Here is a 12,224-nt window from a genome sequence, read left to right as displayed (position 1 = left end):
GGTTAGTGTGTCGACCTCACAGCGCGGAGGTCGTGGATCCGATCCCGGTCTTCATGTGTGGAGTTTGCATGTTCTCCGCGGGCCTGCGTGGGTTTTCTCCGGGTACTACGGTCTCCTCCCACATTCTGAAAACATGCATGGCAGGCTGAATGAACACTCCAAATTGTCTCTCGGGGTGAGTGTGAGCCTGGATGGTTGTTCGATTATATGTGCCCTGCGATTGGGTGCCAACCGATTCAGGGTGATCCCATCTACTCTCCGATAACAGCTGGGATAGGCTGCAGCCTGCCCTCAACCCTTGTGAGGATAAGCGGATTAGAAAATGGATGGAATGATAATAATAATTATATATTTTTTTTTAATCTGCTAAATCTACATGGGCGAGAAGATATACATGTATATTTGCACTTTCTAATTGTAGGTGCAAAATGCCCCCATTTTGTGGCAGTCTGCAACCCTGTCATCGACAAGGACTTGAAAACACACATTTTCGCTATGAATATAATTTTGATTGATTTTAAAAACTTAAAGTGTAGTTTCAGAGTTAGTTCACGTTTCTATTTTATTTTGTCAATGAAAATGTGTTTTGTTTTTTTTAATCTTAGTTGTAATTTCTTGGGACCTCTTGCCTTTGCAGGTTTGTGCTGGGAGGAATTTGAATGTGTTATAAAACGCTGTTTTGATTGACTCGTTTAGAGAAGACTTCCATTGAATTATTTGTTTATGATTGTTGTTGAAATTATTTTTGAGTACTGCATTGGGGAATTTTCAAAATGTGCTGTGAATCATAGCAGCCTTCCTGTAAAGGTGCCTTTTGTTTTGATGTCAGTAGAGTGTGGCTTGTACTTGATTTTTGCAGCGTCTGTGTCGATACACTTAGTGGAATGAATTAGATTTAGAAGAAGAAAGGACATAAAAAAGCACAGTTCCAAATGGTGAGTCTGTGGATTTAATTGAACGGTCAAAACGAAAGATAGGAATGAGGAATAATTCAGAGCTTGGTATATTGGGTTTTGATTTTTTTTTGTGTGTGCCTGATCTTGTCCAGATTTTTTGGGGGGTGGAAGGAAAAGACTTAATCAGCAGCTTGCATTAATTGAGATTACTTTATTGAAGGGGAAAAAAGAGTTGTTCCTTACAAGTAGAAATGGTTGAAGGGATTCTCGTACATATCGGCGTCAGGTGCAGCTGAATGGTGGTTTCTCTTGAATAATTGTGTGTTGATAAATCTGCAATGTCTTGTTGGAGCTGTGTGGCTTCAGGTGCTGCCTGACATTCTTTCTGTGGAGCTGCCTGTCAAAGTGATGCTGGGCCTCTGGAGTGCTGTCCGTCTCCCTCGCTGATTTCTTTTCAATAGCACTTGTTTCTCCTCTGCATTGTGAGCGGGCAAGCGAACAGCAGCAACACCTCAAACATTTTTCGGGCGGTCTTTTTTCATTTTTACCCACCCACACTCCATTTGCCCATGTCCAAATCTATGAAATTCTGTTATTGCAAACTCAAAGATGCCGTCTGATAAAAGCAGTGACACTGTTTCTTTGGGAACGCTCGCTGCAAAATAACAACTCACATCTGGCTCATATAGTGGCCAAGTGCCCATGTGAGTTGTGACCCCATGCTACTTGTCCTTTACACTCAGTGGCTGCATGCTGGCAAGTTGACCTTTATCATTAACCCTGCTGTGTGCCTGTCATTTGAAGTCTTTATTATTCATGCTGTCCTCTGGGTATGTTGTATAGAGAGGATGAGGAGCATCAAGGAGGTATTGGGGGGGGCGAGACAGCGCATTTGCACTCAGCAATTAAAGCACTTTAGCTGCTGCAACATCAGAGGCAATCATTAAACCCAGTCATGGTGATTCAGAACAGCTCAGAAAAGACGATAGAACCTGAAGCATGAGTTTGAAAGAAATGCAACTGAGTCAGCAGTCATGCTGATTTCACTGTTTGCTCTTGCATGCAAAATGTTCAAGTACCGTATTTTCTGCACTATAAGGCGCACCTAAAAGCATTCAGCTTTCTCAAAAGACGACAGTGCCCCCTACAATCTGATGCGCCTAACGTAAAGAGCCTCTAACTTTCTTTATATTCTCCATTGAGTTGTTTCCGTGTTAGTGTTCCAAGGGCAAGTAGTGGTGATTATTAGCAGCAACCAATTGTAACGTAACATAAAAGTGTTCTGCCCCGACACTAATTGACATGTGCATTCGCCATGTCTGACCATTCAGACACAACATTTTCTGCATCCTGAGCATCTGGCTCATACAAGTATGGTCCAACATACACTATATCTTGCCAACAACCTCCTCTTCCTCTACAAACACCTGGATCCCCTCAGATAAGTTTGAAACATCACTTTCCGAATCGATTTCTCACTGGCCTTTTACACTTTCCAGAGTGACACCTGCTATTGTTACCCTTGGGTTTGCCGCTCATCGGGCTCTCACTTTGGGGAAACTATTACATTGTAGAATTTACAAAATAGACGTTGACAAAGTGACAACAAATTATAAATGTGGGATTTTATAAAATTACTTCTCACTTGACCTTCAAATCTATGACCAAGAGTGTCAGAAAAGAGTCAAGTCAAGTTAAAAGTATTTATAGAGCACTTTCAAACAGCCATCGCTGCATACAAAGTGCTGTACATGGAGCAATTTAACATGCACAATAAACAGTAAGACAAATCGGCAATAAAGGCGGTAGAAAGCACTAAACAGTAAAACCAAGAACAAATCTAAGTCATGCTGAGTCGAATGCCAAATAATACAAGTGAGTTTTAAGGAGGGTTTTGAAGATGGGAAGCGAGGAGGCTTGCCGAATGTTCAGTGGGACGTCATTCCAGAGAGAGGGACCAGCCACAGAAAAGGCTTGATCCCCTCTGAGCCTCAGTTTAGTTCTTGGTACTTATAATAATGTCTGGTCCACAGACCTGAGGTGTGTAGGGGCGGATAAGCTCAGAGAGGTAAGGTGGTGCGAGATTATTCAGAGATTTGAAAACAAAGAGGAGGATCTTGAAAATAACTCTAAAATGAATAGGGAGCCAGTGAAGGGATGCCAGAGTAGGAGTGATGTGCTCCCTCTTACGAGTACCAGTACCCGCCATCTGGACCAGCTGAAGGCGCTTAATGGAGGACTGGCTGACTCCAAATTAAAGGGCATTTCAGTCATCGAGCCGGGATGTGACAAAGGCATGAATTACTGTCTCCAAGTGTTCATGTGAGAGGAGAGGTTTTATTTTGGCCAGCTGTCTAAGGTGAAAGAAGCTGGATTTAACAACTGCACCAAATTTGCCGATCGAGTTTGAAATCACTGTCCAGTTTAAGGCCCAAGTTTGATACTGTTGACTTAAGATAAGGAGACAGGGGGCCTAATACTACAGGATGGAATGTATAAGGGCCACTGGGACCAAACAATATCACCTCTGTCTTCTTTTCGTTGAATTTCAAGAAATTTTGTGCCATCCAGGTTTTGATTTCTTCCAGACAGGATAGGACTGGCCTTAGTGAGAAGGCGTCTTTCTTGCTCAGTGGGACATAGATCTGGCATAGCAGGAATACCATGTTTCCTTAAGATGGAACCCAATGGGAGCAGATACAGCAAGAACAGCAGAGGCCCCAGAATTGAGCCCTGCGGAACACCACATGACAGGGGAGCAGTGCGTGACTCAGAGTGGCCAAGGCTGACACAAAAGATTCTGTCAGCTAGATAGGACCTAAACCACTCAAGAGCACTGCCGCCAATGCCCACCAAGTGCTGCAAACGAGTCAGCAGAATACTGTGATCCACTGTATCAAATGCTGCAGTTAAGTCCAATAAAACTAGACACACGTGGTCTCCCGAGTCATTTGCCAGGAGGATGTCATTAGAAATGCGTAACAGGGCTGACTCCGTGCTATGCATCATCTTGAAACCTGACTGGAAGACCTCCAAGATGTTATGTTCATCCAAGAAAAGTTTCAACTGCATGTGAAACACTTTTTCCAGAATTTTGGAAATGAAAGGCAGTTTGGAAATGGGCCTGAAACTTGACAACACATCTGGTTGAAGACCAGGTTTGTTGATCAAGGGTTGGACCACAGCATGTTTAAAACGACATCCACTACAATGGCTTTCCTCTGCCCTTTATCTATGATCACGATATCCGGTTGGTTCGCCATTACCATCTTCTCAGTCTGGATCTGGAAGTCCCACAGGATCTTCGCTCTGTCATTCTCCACCACCTTCGGAGGTGTTTCCCATTTTGATCTTGGGGTCTCCAGTCCATACTCCGCACAGATGTTTCGGTAGACTATGCCAGCCACCTGGTTATGGCGTTCCATGTAGGCTTTCCCTGCCAGCATCTTACACCCTGCAGTTATGTGTTGGATCGTCTCAGGTGCCTCTTTGCACAACCTACTCCTTGGGTCTTGTCTGGTGTGGTATATCTGGGCCTCGATGGCTCTGGTGCTCAAGGCCTGCTCCTGAGCAGCCAGGATGAGTGCCTCTGTGCTGTCCTTCAGGCCAGCCCTCTCTAGCCACTGATAGGACTTCTTGAGATCAGCCACTTCAGTTATGGTCCGGTGGTACATCCCGTGTAGGGGCTTGTCCTCCCATGATGGTCCCTCTTCCAGCGCCTCATCTTCTGTTCCCCATTGTCTGAGACATTCTCTGAGTACGTCATCCGTTGGAGCCTTCTCCTTGATGTATTCATGGAGCTTGGATGTTTCATCCTGGACAGTGGCTCTCACACTTACTAGTCCCCGGCCTCCTTTCTTTTAGGATTTAGGATGGAACCCTCCATGCATGGTTAGGAGCTTTCGGGTCTTAATGTCCATGGTCTGAATCTCTTCCTTTGGCCACCTTATTATTCCTGCAGGGTATCTGATCACTGGCAGGGTATAGCTGTTTATTGCCCGGGTCTTATTCTTGCCATTGAGCTGGCTTCTTATGCCATTGAGCTGGCTTCTTAGCGGCTGGATAGCTCAGTTGGTAAGGCATCGGTTTGGCATACGGGAGACGGTGGTTCGAATCCCGCTTGGGGCAAAAATGAGCACATAACACCATCCAGTGTCGGTCCTTGGGCAAGATCCTTCACGCTGATGCCTAGCTCATACAATGATGAGAGACAACAAAACGAATGACATGCCGGTTCAGACGTCGCCCGGCCAAACAAGGTCTGCATCAGGTGCTGGGGAACCAGAGCACCTTGATGAAAAATGGGCTACTGGAACAAAGCGGAGATGGGCGAGATGCGATAACATGGCTCTGTTGGAATGCTACTACTCAAGCCACCCTAGTCAGAGGGCTTACATGCAGAGAATGTGGGCTAAATGGTTACTTTGAAACCCACAGTCACGGTTGACCACGAAACAACTAGTAGCTCAGTGTTCCAACATCCACAAACGGCAACTGCTGTCACAATTTGAGATTGATGAGGTACAACGCAGGTTCCATGGTGAAGGGCCCCAGGCTGCCAGATCAGAGGAGCAGGTCATACAAGAGATTGGGAGGCAAGCCCCAAGGAATGCAGATGATGAGATTGGGTGGCCAGCCCCAATGAATGAAATGCTGAGCGAGACAGCAACTGGCCTGAAAGCTAAGATCATGGCGAGAATGAAAGCTGGGCAACCTAGAATCCGATTACAACGGCTTTGTGAAGTACCATCTGAAAGTCTCATAGAAAGTGTGAATATATCTATATATATATATATTGCACGTCGTCCCGCACGCGGTCTATCCTTCCGTCTGTCCCTTTTCAAAACGTACCTACTTAACCGCGCCGCTGCGCGCCGCCACTGCGCGCCGCCACTGCGCCGCTCAGGCAGTGGCTCACTACGATCGCGCGGGCATCTTGTTGTTGTCTACCCACAAGCATTGCAATTAAATTGTTAGTTATTTAGTAGAGCTAAACATCTCTTTATTTTCGCGATAAGCAATGAAAATGAACAAAAAGTTGAACCAAGCAACAACACTTTTGTGGGCCGAAGGCCCACCTTACCAGCCTTCCGCAAGAACTAGCTGATGAGCCGCCCGGAGGGCGGCGAACCACCACCTTACCAGCCTTCCGCAGGAACTAGCTGATGAGCCGCCCGGAGGGCGGCTCATCAGAGAGCATTCTAATATATATATATATATATATATATATATATATATATATATATATATATATATATATATATTATATTATATACTTTACTTGAGGGCGGGTGTGGAATATGTTGATATGTTGTGGCTGGGCAATTCAAAAACAGAACTGTCTACCTTCATAACTGTTCTTTCTTATTTTGCAAGACGGATATTTGGGCATCGTGAAAGGACACATTTGTCACAAAATTGGCTAGTATTTGGGACTGTTTCTAAGTCCCTCACCACGATTAAAGTCCCAGTTCCAGCTGAGGCAGAAACAACCCCAGAGCATGATGATACCACCATCATGCTACATGGGGTCCTTATGGTGATGCTTTTGTGCCTTCCAGTTATTTTGACCTGCTCCAGTAACACATTGTGTTTGCACGATTGCAGCCAAAACCTGTTAGAAAGTTCTTGCACAGGCCAAAGAAAAACTCTGGATACGGTGAACAAATGAATATATTTTCAGTTTGAGTCATTCTAGCATCCACCCCCAGAATTATAACTCCACCATCCGTCTATTCGTCATGCCCCATTAACAAGGAAGTAGCCTGTTCACAAACAGATGGGTCGACAAACACAAGACAACAATTCTTTTTTTTTTCTTTTTTTTTTTTTTAACCTTGGTGGCTGTCTGTTTGCACTTTACAGATTGTAGTAATGCATGGTGATTTTAGTCCTATGAAAACAACACATGCTCAACAATTTTGCTCCGTGTTGCTATGTTGTCATCACACATTTGTTGCAGATGGGTGGACAGTGTATCTCATGATGGATTGATGATCATTGAGATTAGTTGAGTTCACTGAATCCCACGCAATATTCGGAAACCGGTTTGAGATGACAGAATTTGCTACTCTACAAAGAGGCTATGAGAGCATTCTTTGAAACAACAGAGAGAGTTGTATACGAACACCTGAAGCCCGGTCACCACATAAAGCTGATCTGGCCCACCAAAGTCCGCAAAATCAACATTGCTGCTTTTATTGTAACGTTTGCATTTATTTTGATAGTTGTTATGAATTATTCAATATAACATTTTTAATTTTATTGCGATGTTTGAATTTATTGTGATTTTCAACTGGGACTCCAGGAAGAATTGCCACCACTGCGGTGGAACTTAATGGGGATCCCCAACAAGAAACAAGAAACTAGATGGCTCTCAAGAGGATCTTGACCGACTGTCCTTTGGACATAATAAGAGCAGTAAAAACATGCAGGAACAGTTTATAGTCAATTGTGACATGTTTCACATTTGAAAACTCTTCACCCGCCCAGCACCAACAGCCACCACATGTTCATACCCACCCCAAATCCCCTTTTCCGATAGTCTGCTTAATTAGGCAAACCAAACTTGTCCACATGCATAAATTATTTTATGTCTGGAACGGTTTTGGCTCAAGTCGATTTTGCATCAATAACAGGTGCAAGTGGTTAGTATATAAACTCGAAAAGTCCAATCGTGCTTCAGGTAATATAAATGCAAAATGCTTTGGCTTGCCCAATTTTTCGTCATTAAAACTGCACAAAGGAGAGCATCGCTGTTTGTAAATGGTAACATTGTAGATTGGCATTTTTTATCCACCCTCCTTTACCCTGTCTGAATCAATTGAACAAACCGCCATGATATTTGATGGCCTCTGAGCTGCAATTATTAGAACAATATTATGGCTCCGGTAAGACGTAGGGCACTCCAGTGGAATTCAAATGTTGTTTGCAAGCTATTTTCACTGCTGGCTAGTCCTTCAGGACCCGACGAAGGGCACACAGCTCAGTAAGGCAACTTTTAATAATCAGCCCGTGACTTGTCCCCCAGAAATGACTGAGATTATCGTTTCAAAGGTTTACACTATTTTGTCGAAGAACTTGTGACGCTCTTTTCGAATCATACTTGTCCACTGATAAGATGGGACTCGATAAGCACTACATTCTTCATCTCCAAACTGTTTAGGTGGCTTTTCTTCCACTTCTTTTTTGTCCGCATCAGCACAGATCTCATCATGAGCACCAGTCAAAAGAGTCAAAAAGAAAACTTTTCACCAGAGTCGCTGATAATTAGCAGCACATTTACAGCGTTTTTAAAAAAAAGGGGGGGGGGGGGGTTCAGACCTTGTCGTTTTCAATTATAAATGCATCATGTGGTGCTTGTGCATCTCTGATGGGGTCTCATGTTGTGTGATTACTGTCCCCCGCCCCCACTCCCACACCTCCTTAACCTTGGATCCAGGAGGGAGTGACCTTGGACCAGAGGCGACCTCAATGCATCATGACAGTGTGACGTTATAAGATTGTCCAAGAAGGAGAAAGGTTGAACAAGCATAAACAGTCCAGCTCGCCTTGGAAAGCCTACAATAGGGTGGGAGAACAAATCGTCCAAGGGGATTTTTGTGTGTGTCTGCACATGGTAGCTGTGCTTGTGTCTGTTCAGCCACATAAAACATGACAATGACATTTGAAGTGACCTGCTCAGGGGAGGGTTCTCACCCTTTCCGGTATCATACTATGGTGTCCTTTGGATCATGAGGTGCTCTTGTTGTATGCAATTATTTTGCATTTTAGTTATCTGCTCCGTGCCTGACCTCAATTTTCTTTTTCAATCAAATATTGTTACTGGGGCGGCCCGGTAGTCCAGTGGTTAGCACGTCGGCTTCACAGTGCAGATTGCTGCTCCGGCCTCCCTGTGTGGAGTTTGCATGTTCTCCCCGGGCCTGCGTGGGTTTTCTCCGGGTGCTCCGGTTTCCTCCCACATTCCCCAAAAACATGCATGGCAGGCTGTTTGGACGTTCTAAATTGTCCCTAGGTGTGAGTGTGGGCGTGGATGGGTGTTTGTCTCTGTGTGTCCTGTGATTGGCTGGCAACTGATTCAGGGTGTCCCCCGCCTGCTGCCCGAAGACAGCTGTGATAGGCTCCAGCACCCCCCGCGACCCTAGTGAGGATCAAGCGGTTTGGAAAATGGATGGATGGATGGATATTGTTACTGATTTTAACAATTAAATTAAATTTTAAAAAGTTCATTTTGCCTATTTCCTGTCCTGGGCGATAAGGGACCAGAGGCATGGGACTTTCGGTGCAGAGAACGGCTACACATTCCCTTGAATTGCCGACACAGGCAGTCGGCTGAGGCCCGCACAGAATAGACATTGCTTGTTTGCCTTTATAGCGCCAATATGTGTGTTTATCACATTGGTACTGAACTCTGTCTAATATAATTAACGAATGTGTGTGACATTTTGTCATTCTTTGGACCAGAAAAGTGACGCAATGTACACACTGGAGTCAAGAAAGTAACTTGCTGGTGCCAACCTGTGGTTGTGCTTTGCTCCATTGGCGCAATTCGTATGAGAAGCGCAGTGATCTTGCCATACAGCGTACATAGCCACTAAAGGAGGACATTCAGAACTTGCTGCCACCTTGGACCAGGAGTCCCCGGCGGTTACTTCCATTTGACCTGACAGTGGGTTTTCAGCACACACAGCTCTGCTACACAATTCAATTCTGTAGAGCAGGCAAGATTTAGAAGACTGTCAATTGGGCTTCTGGAGGTCCGTTTCATAAAGTAGGTCCAAATCATCGAGTGATTTGCGGTTTACTCGGGCAAGTATATAAATTATGCAGAACTTGACTGGAAGCCAGAAAAGTATGGGGTTGGGGGGCTGCCATGGTTTTGAGTGGATGAGAACCCTATCAGGAATGTAGTCTATGAAACTGGAGCTTATCCAGGGTTTTGCTGGGAGCTTCAGACAAAACTTAATTGCAGTAGTGCAAACGGAAAAGCCACTATGAAGACAGTAAGTAAAGCCCAGGGTCTAAAAATACTTAAACGGTGAAATATGGTGGGCTCGTTAATGGTTTGGATGTGCGACTAGAATGGGAGGAGGCTCTCAGCAAAAAGGTGACCAACCTTATAAGTGTTATATTGTCTGCAATTACAGCATGTATTTTTTTCATGTCCCACAAACGGCTAAACACTGACAAGTAGAAAGTTAACTAGTTGGCTGTGTAGTCATGTGGAGATGGGTAGTTTTCCGCATCGGAATGAAAGCCGAGTCCAGTTACTTGATAAAAATTACCCATAGGGATCATGTAAATATGTCAACAAAAGTGGGCTAAGCACAGGGCCTTGTGGCTTGGCTGACCGCAGCTGGAGTGGATCTGTGCTATGGTTGGTCGTAAATCCAGTGTTTTCTCGTGGCCAAAGTCAGCTGGGATATGATCTAGATAAGTGTAGTTCCAAAAAAAATAAATCTTGATTTGATTGCATTAATATCTTATCGCACATTCAACCTACCATATGGTATGTGCTGAATATCGTGTATTGAAATGTGTACCACATTGGTCAGAAACTGCCAAAACTGTCAATGACAATATTGTTAATTGTTAAGTTTTAAATTTTAAAACTTATTACAGTATTTTCTGTTACTTGTTTATATATTTAATAAACAACCAAACAATAGTTTTAGGCCTTTTGCTGCTGTGCCAATTGCTATTTCAAGAACAAACAGAGCACGAACGTCCATGAGCCTCATGTTTATAATATAGTATAATAAATATATATATAATATATTATATATTATATATATTATAATATATTATATATATAATATATAATATATAATAAATATAATAAAGCCGATTAAGTAGAGCAGCGCAATCTATTTTGATACAGTTCAGTATAACTACTTACAGTGTAATACCTTTCTGACTTTGTCAGATGAAACTGACCATGATTTTATTTTTTATTTTTTTGCAAACATTGTGCATGATACAGCTATTGTGTTGGAACTTGGAACTACTGTAATGTTACTGTGCATGTAATTCCTGGTGTTTAAAAAATAGGTGTCGCTATCCAATGACCCACATGTTGCACAATAATACGTATTGCATTCATTTATTTTTAATAAAATGTTGTCAAATGCTCATTCATTCATTCATTCATCTTCCGAGCCGCTTGATCCTCACTAGGGTCGCGGGGGGTGCTGGAGCCTATCCCAGCTGTCATCGGGCAGTAGGCGGGGGACACCCCGAATCAGTTGCCAGCCAATCACAGGGCACACAGAGAAGAACAACCATCTGCGCTCACACTCACACCTAGGGACAATTTAGAGTGTTCAATCAGCCTGCCACGCATGTTTTTGGAATGTGGGAGGAAACCGGAGCGCCCGGAGAAAACCCACGCAGGCCTGGGGAGAACATGCAAACTCCACACAGGGAGGCCGGAGCTGGAATCGAACCCGGTACCTCTGCACTGTGAAGCCGACGTGCTAACCACTGGACTACCGGGCCGCCCGTCAAATGCTCATTTATTCACTATATTTCTGAAAGCTGTTTCTGTATCTTAGTGGCATCATGACAGATTCCCTATTCAGCAGCATACATGCTTACGGAGCCCCTAAGGGGACATGGAACATGCTAACAGTGCTTGACAGAGACTAAAAAGGACATGTATTTGGGACTGAATTTATAAATGTCGGTCAGGTCTATGCATCTGGTTTTCAGATTTCAATGTTGCATATCATTATTTTCCCTGATTTTCCCGGGAGAGCCTTAACAGAATTAACTTGAGAAGTGTATTCATGAAAATGTTGAATCTGTTTATTTTTTTCCATGATGAGGATTCAAAGGGCAAAGGCAAGATGACTCAAACTGCCTGTTTTGTAGTGGATATGGCCTGTTAATGCTTAGGAGCAAGTCATGTAAGTGGTGTAAAGGTTGCATCAAACATATCTTCCTCTGTCATTTTGAGGGGGTGACTCAAACTGTTGTTACGTGATCATCCCTCTCTGTCAATACAGAAATTTTACAGCGGTGGCTTGAGATACAAGTGACCTGACTTGCTAGAAAACATTTTGAGACAACAAGTAGCAGTTTGGCAGATCGTGAATACTTCTCCTGTCAAACTAAACATAAAAGGAAAATAATCACCTGGTGTGTATTGATAACGATTACAAACTAAAATAACCACACAGCTTTGCATCACCACAGCAGCCGAGTGCTAACAAACAATGCAAACCAGTCTAGATGGGCTAATGCATAGGTGTCAAACTCAGGTCCTGGAGCACCACTGTCCTGCATGTTTTCCAAGTCTCCCTGTTGCAACACACATGATTCAAATGA

At 43.8% G+C, this 12,224-nt stretch overlaps 1 protein-coding gene and 1 long non-coding RNA gene across 2 annotated transcripts in view; one reads left to right on the top strand and one right to left on the bottom strand.

Moving 5' to 3' along the window:
* LOC127608198 (neuroligin-3-like) overlaps positions 1-12,224 on the top strand; it is a 238,327-nt gene that overhangs the window by 139,556 nt on the left and 86,547 nt on the right. The gene's annotated exons all lie outside the window — the stretch shown is intronic.
* Positions 1-12,224, bottom strand: part of LOC127608385 (uncharacterized) — an 87,509-nt gene that overhangs the window by 19,341 nt on the left and 55,944 nt on the right. The window lies entirely within an intron of this gene.

This window comes from Hippocampus zosterae, chromosome 1 (genome assembly GCF_025434085.1).
Source record: "Hippocampus zosterae strain Florida chromosome 1, ASM2543408v3, whole genome shotgun sequence".
Classification (NCBI taxonomy): Eukaryota; Metazoa; Chordata; class Actinopteri; order Syngnathiformes; family Syngnathidae; genus Hippocampus; species Hippocampus zosterae.
Note: the sequence above shows the minus strand (reverse complement) of the source record. Positions and strands in the feature narration are given on the sequence as shown.